Genomic DNA, 6,351 nt, shown 5'->3' with positions numbered 1-6,351 from the left:
GGGAATGTAGGCATATTTTCAAATCTTGGGAAAGAGATGATGTGGTAGGGTAGTCAAAGGGAAGAGGCCCTTAAAATACTGTATTCACTGTCACACAAGAAATACGCTTTTTAAAAAAGCTTCTTATTGTGAATTGAATGCAGATTCATCAGTTTTACATTCAGCAAATAATAAACTTGGTTTCATCTCAACCATTGCAACCCTCTCCCTGCAACAACTATTGTCCTGCTTCTTCCCCGTGGTTCCTGTTTCTATTCCACCCACCTTACTGTTCCTTCTCAGTTCTGTCCGTAGGTACATATTGCCCCTTTGATTTTGAATGATTCCCCATTCCATCACTCACAGTGAGCATACCTTACTAGAGTTGTTTTCCTCTACATACCTATATAGCTTGGCTGAAGTTTGGGCCCCGAGAGTGAGTTCCTTCCCAAAGCTGACGGCTGGTCGAGAGCCACATTCTCAGGTTCCTCCAGTTTCTTTCTGACCTGTAAGCTCATTCTTTTAAAAATAATTTTGAGTTTTGTTCTACATTTTATGCTGCTCTATTTGGGACCTTCTAATGTGATCTCTTTCAGAACAGCAGGTAATGGTAGCCAGGCACCGTCTAGTTCATTCTGAATCATGGAGACTGATATTCACATGTTCCTTTAGTCCACTGGACTGATTAATTCCAGACATCTTTAATTCTCATCACTCTTCCTTCTTCCACACATGGAGAGACCAATAGCTCCAACCTTACACAGCCGTGTATGAGCTTTTAATATCCCAGACACTACTCGGCAAAGGAGAATGTAGAACATTGTCTTGTGAACTGTTATGCCCTTTGACCATTGTGCCCCCTGAGACTATGGTTCTGAGTCCCCAGACCACACTCCTCAGTGCCATAAGATGTTGATAATATCTAAGAAGCTTTCATCATTTTGCTTAGTGTGTGCTCCGCCATACTCATGGTTCTGAAGAAGTATGCTTTTCAGGATCTTACAGGACATTTTCTCTTGTTTTTTATCTTTAACACTGAAAAAGTAATATATGAATGTGGAAAATATACGAATGATAGAAACAGGTGTCATGAATTGAAATTCCACCCTCCCCTCACAAATATGTGTCAACTTGGCTGGGTCATGATTCTCAGTAGTGATGTAATATGGTAGTCATGTGATGATTTCTCATGATGTGATTGGATGTGATTAGCCAATCAGCTGTAAGAGAATTAAGGGTGGGATGCAAGGCCCTTAATCCTCTCACAGCTCTGATCCAGTGTAAGGGAGTTTTCATGTGGTGTGACCAACAACACCTTTTATCCGATAAGAGATCAAAGGAGAGAGAAGGGAGTAAAGAGAGAGACCAAGAAAGAAGAGCCAGAGTGGAGCACATCCTTTATACCCAGGTCCCTGCCCTGGGAACCTTCCAGATCCAAGGAAAGATTGATGTCAAGACACATGGAGATCTTCAAAGAATGCCAGGTCTACAGATGCTGAATGAACCTTCCTCATGAAGAAGAGTAAGCAACAGAGAGAGAAAGCCTTTGCTTAGAGCTGGTGCTGGGAATTCAGACTTGTAAACTGTAAGACAATAAACCTCTGTTTGTAAAATACTTGTGGTATTTCTGCTAATAGTAGCACTATTAACATTCTTCATGGGTGTTAAGGCACTTAGATACTTAAGACAAAGGGCATATAATTAAAAACAAATGTCCTAGACCCTTTGACCAGAGTCATTTACTATTCCTTGTTTCTTATGTGCCCTCCAGAACTATTTTATGCATGTACAACTGTGTGAATACTTTGGGACTATTAAGCCAGTGTCTAAAAAAATACATTGATTTTATTTGTCCATACCTATTTATAAATATTGCATGCACACTTACATTTAATAGAACACATAGGGGTCATAGTTATAGAAACTACTTAAACATTTAGACTAAACTACTGGACTTGAAAGCTAAGGACCACAGTGCAGGGACATCTAACTCAATAAACAAAACACGATTCATAAAGATAATGTTCTACATCCTAGTCTGGTGAGTAGAGTATGAGGTCTTAAAAGCTTGAGAATGGCCATCTAAGAAGCAACTATTGGTCTGTTTCCACCTGGAGCAAAGGAGAATAAAGAAAATTTAAGACACAAGGAAGAAATTAGTCCAAAGGACTAATGGCCCACACAAACCACCACCTTATCTAACTGGAGACTAGAAGAACTAGATGGTGTCCAGCTACCATTTCCATTTATGATGACCAGGGCCACAAGAAGATCCCAGTTAGAATGAGTAAAAATGTAGAATCCAATTAAAATAATAATAAATAAAAGACAAGTGTTACTGGTTTGAAAGAGATTGGAAGAACCATTGAGATTATTGCCTTAAGACAACCTTCTAACTTGAAGCTCAAGACACTTCTGGAGGTCAATTCTTAGACAAATAATTGATGAGCCTATAAAACAACAGTAACCCCCTTGGAAAATGTGGTCCTTCGAACAATCAACTATACAAGACCAAAAGGACAATAGTTGCCCCAAACCAAAAATGAGAAAGCAGGTGGGACAAGTAAACTAGATGAATGGAAAATGGGGAATGCAGGGAGAACAGGGGGAGAGGGTTGGCACATTGCATGACTGCTACTCATGTCCCAGAACAATTTGTGGATGACTTATTGACTGAGAAACAAAAAATTTTTTTTCACATGGGAGAACATTGGTTTTACACTCATTATTTCATTGCAATGATTACAATCTCCTCTATGCATCATCATTCAACAGTATTTGCTTCTATTCCCTCTGTGTTTTTTTTTTTTTTTTTTTTTTTTGAGGGGTAGAGGGGTAGGGGATGTATACAAAAACACTCAGGAATAGGGCACATTCTGCAAACCTGCCTCCTGACCACCAGCACCTGGCTGGCAGTACTCAGCCTTTCTCGTTCCATGAGTCTAGTGCCCTCAGCTGATCTATTTCTCCATATCTTCATCTCTATCTCCATCTCTGATGTCATGATCTATTTCTCCATGTCCTCATCTCTGTCTCCATCTCTGGTGTCACTGGTTTTCTGGATACAGTCCCACATTCTGCTCATGCTCTTCTCCCTTGATGTTCCTAGGGTCCTCTGTTCCTGTACTATAAGATTAACTACTACCCCCTTTATATTACAAAACTTCTACCTTTACAGTTGTGACAATCGCAATTAGTCATGATAACAATTATTCACTACTGAATCAGAAGAATCTTTTCACCACACCCATCTAAACAAGATAAAAACTATTCAGGGGGGTTCTACCTTCCTCCACACACTCTGAACCTAAATTTCCTCTTGAAAACTTGTAAGCCAGTCACTTTGTGCCTTTATAGCCCTTTCCGTCATTTTAGGTAGCCAGTGTCTAAGTTGCCCATCGCTATCAATGTTGTATACAGATGGAATAGCACTGAACTTGATGTGAAGACTCCTTTGCTCTCAGTTGGTATTTTTGAGCTACTACATCTATAACTATAGGTCAAGTTCATCAAATTGTAGCACTTGTTTCCTTTATAAAAAAAAATAAATAAATATTTTAAAAAATCTTCCTCTACTCAAGTTCTGATCATCAAGCCATAGAAGTTATGTCAAATGGGTACTATCTGCAAGTTTGGGTGTTTTTGTACATCTCCCCTCACTTCATATCAGCTGTATGCTTCACTCTCAGCTCTAGCCCTCTGTCCTTGTCCATGGGCTTAGGTGTCCCCAGGTCTCACCACACTTCAGACCAACCAGCCCTTCCTCTTCTCTGTCTCATCTCCAGGTCAACAGGAGTCTATGGAATGTAGTCAAACTCAGCCCATATCTTTCATAGCAACAATTTTGCTATGAAAACTTTCACCTAAATCACAAAGTGTTCAAAAAGCAAAACAACCCACAAACATATATATATATATATGTTTGATAGAGGATATTTGTACATGGATATTTCTCTTTATTGAAAATATGTCCATGAACGTGGTGGAGCATACAGGAGCAAAGTTATGAAAACTTCTTAGACATAACCAAACGCCTTGAAGTAATGAGTTGCTGGACTTCTGGGCTCAGGATTGTAGTCTCAGGGAGCGCCATGACCAATTGCCATAACATGGTCCACAAAGATAATGTTCTATTCTTACTTTGGTGAATAGTGACTGGAGTCTTAAAAACTCCTGAGGAACCTTCTAAGGTGCCACTATTGTTTTCTCCTTGTCTGGAGGAAAGAAAAGTGATGAAAGTTGAAGACGTGTGGAAACAATGAGTCCAATAGACTAATGGACCAAGTGAACATCAGTCTCCATGATCCTGAGCCCAGAAGAACTAGATGGTGCCTGGCTACCACTACCAACTATTCTAAAAGGACTACATTTAAAAGCCCTGGATAGAGTGGGGTAAAATTGTAGAACTAAACTCAAAATCAAAAAAGTTAAAAATTCAACTGTGAATTTTGATAAAATCTTTAAAAAACAAAAACCAAAAAGCACTGGTTCTACTATCAACACCTTCCACAGGTCCAAGATCCAGAACCCTATGATCTATATCTAAGAGACTCTTTGTAAAATGCAGAGAACCTTCTTCTTCCTTCACTAACAGCAAGAGCACAGAAGCTTGGAGCTCTTGTGGAAAAGGAAGCTCTCTTAGTTCTTTACTGTTCAATGGACTTCTGGTGTGACACTGTAGGATCAGCACTGGACTGAAAACCCAAGTTGGTAGTTCAAACCCACCAGCTGCTCTAGGAAAGCTTACATAGTGTTGCTATGAGCCAGAACTGACTCAATGGTGCTTATCAGTAACAACAAATAACAGAAATACTACAAGTGGATGGGAACAGTAGTTTATTCTCTACTATTTTAGGAGGCAAGCTATAGGGGAAGGCTTTCTCTCTGTCAGCTTTGAGGGAGGTCCTTGCCATTAATCCTTTCTTGGTTTAAGGTTTTTTTCATGCAGGGCCATCAGGTCCAAAGGATATGTTCTGTTCCTTGCTCTTCGTTTCTTGGTACAGTAGGTCCCTCTCTCCTTGTTTCTCACTCCTTTTATCTCTTGTAAGATGTGATGCAGGTCCCATCCCAGAGAAATGCTCCTTTCAATGCAGAGTTTAAGGAAATGGGTTCACAGCTCTCCAACCTCCTTTTGTATCTCTATCACCGACTCTCCTTGCCACCACCCTTTGTACAATAGCTTTCTCCCACTTTCCTGACCTTTACAGGTGTTATGCACTGTAGGACCAGCACTGGACTGCAAACCACAAGGTCGGTGGTTCAAACCCTCCAGCAGCTCCTTGGAAACCTTATACAGGGTTGCTATGAGTAACTTACTTGATGGCATTTAACAACAATTATCCAAGGTGTAAAAACCTTCAGGGAACCACATAGAAAGGGCAATGTAATACCACCTCTGACCAGTCTGAGCCCTAATGGTGTAGTAGGTTACACATTGAGCTGCTAACTGCAAAGTCAGCAGTTCGAGTCCACCAGGCAATTGGCAGGATAAAGATGAGACTTTCTGCTTCTGTAAAGATTTACAGCCTCAGAAACCCTATACAGGGTTGCTATGAGTTGGAACCGACTTGAAGGCATACAGTCACCACCACGGATAAGTCTAAGGGGGCCTGGTGGTGCTGTGGGCTAAGCATTGAGCTGCTAATTTCTAGGTTGGTAGTTCAAACACACCAACTACTCCATGGGAGAAAGATGAGGCTGTGTGCTCCTGGAAGGATTTACAGTCTCAGAAGCCCCAAGGAGCACTTCTTTTTTTGTTGTTGATGGTGTTTTTTTTTTTCAATGTTTTATTGTGAATTATGTGATAGTTTACATGGGAGAACATTAGTTTTGCATTTATCCTATCATATATCTTTCATTGCTATGGTTACAGTCCCCTCCATGCGTCATCAACCAACCAAAGGGTATACACTACAAGCATGCCCCTCCCCCCCCCACCGTGGCTAAAGTCCCCAACTGCTCCATCCCTCCATGTCATCATCTTTGCCTCTATCTCAGGCATGACTGCTTCTCTGGGTAGGGTCCCGTTCTCCGCTCTTCTCCCTTGGGTCCCAGGGACCTCCGCTCCTAGGCTGAAAAGTTAATCACTCCCCTCCTTGCTACAAAAAGTCTACCTTTACATTTCCAACCCTCACAAGCAGTCCTGATAACAATTATTCACTGTTGTATCACAAGAGACCTATCTGCATTTCCTTTCATCAGCCCCTCCTAGTCAGATTGGATACTACTCAGTGGAGATTCTTCCTTCCTTCAAGCCCTCTGAATCTAGGTTCCCTCTTGAAAGCTTGTAAGCCAGTCACTTCTTGCCTTTCTAGCCCCACCATCACCACCATTTTGGGTAGCCAATGTCCAAGTTGCCCATCCCTGTCTACT

This window comes from Chrysochloris asiatica, unplaced genomic scaffold (assembly GCF_000296735.1).
Source record: "Chrysochloris asiatica unplaced genomic scaffold, ChrAsi1.0 scaffold00023, whole genome shotgun sequence".
NCBI classification, from domain to species: Eukaryota; Metazoa; Chordata; class Mammalia; order Afrosoricida; family Chrysochloridae; genus Chrysochloris; species Chrysochloris asiatica.
This window is presented reverse-complemented; position numbering follows the sequence as displayed.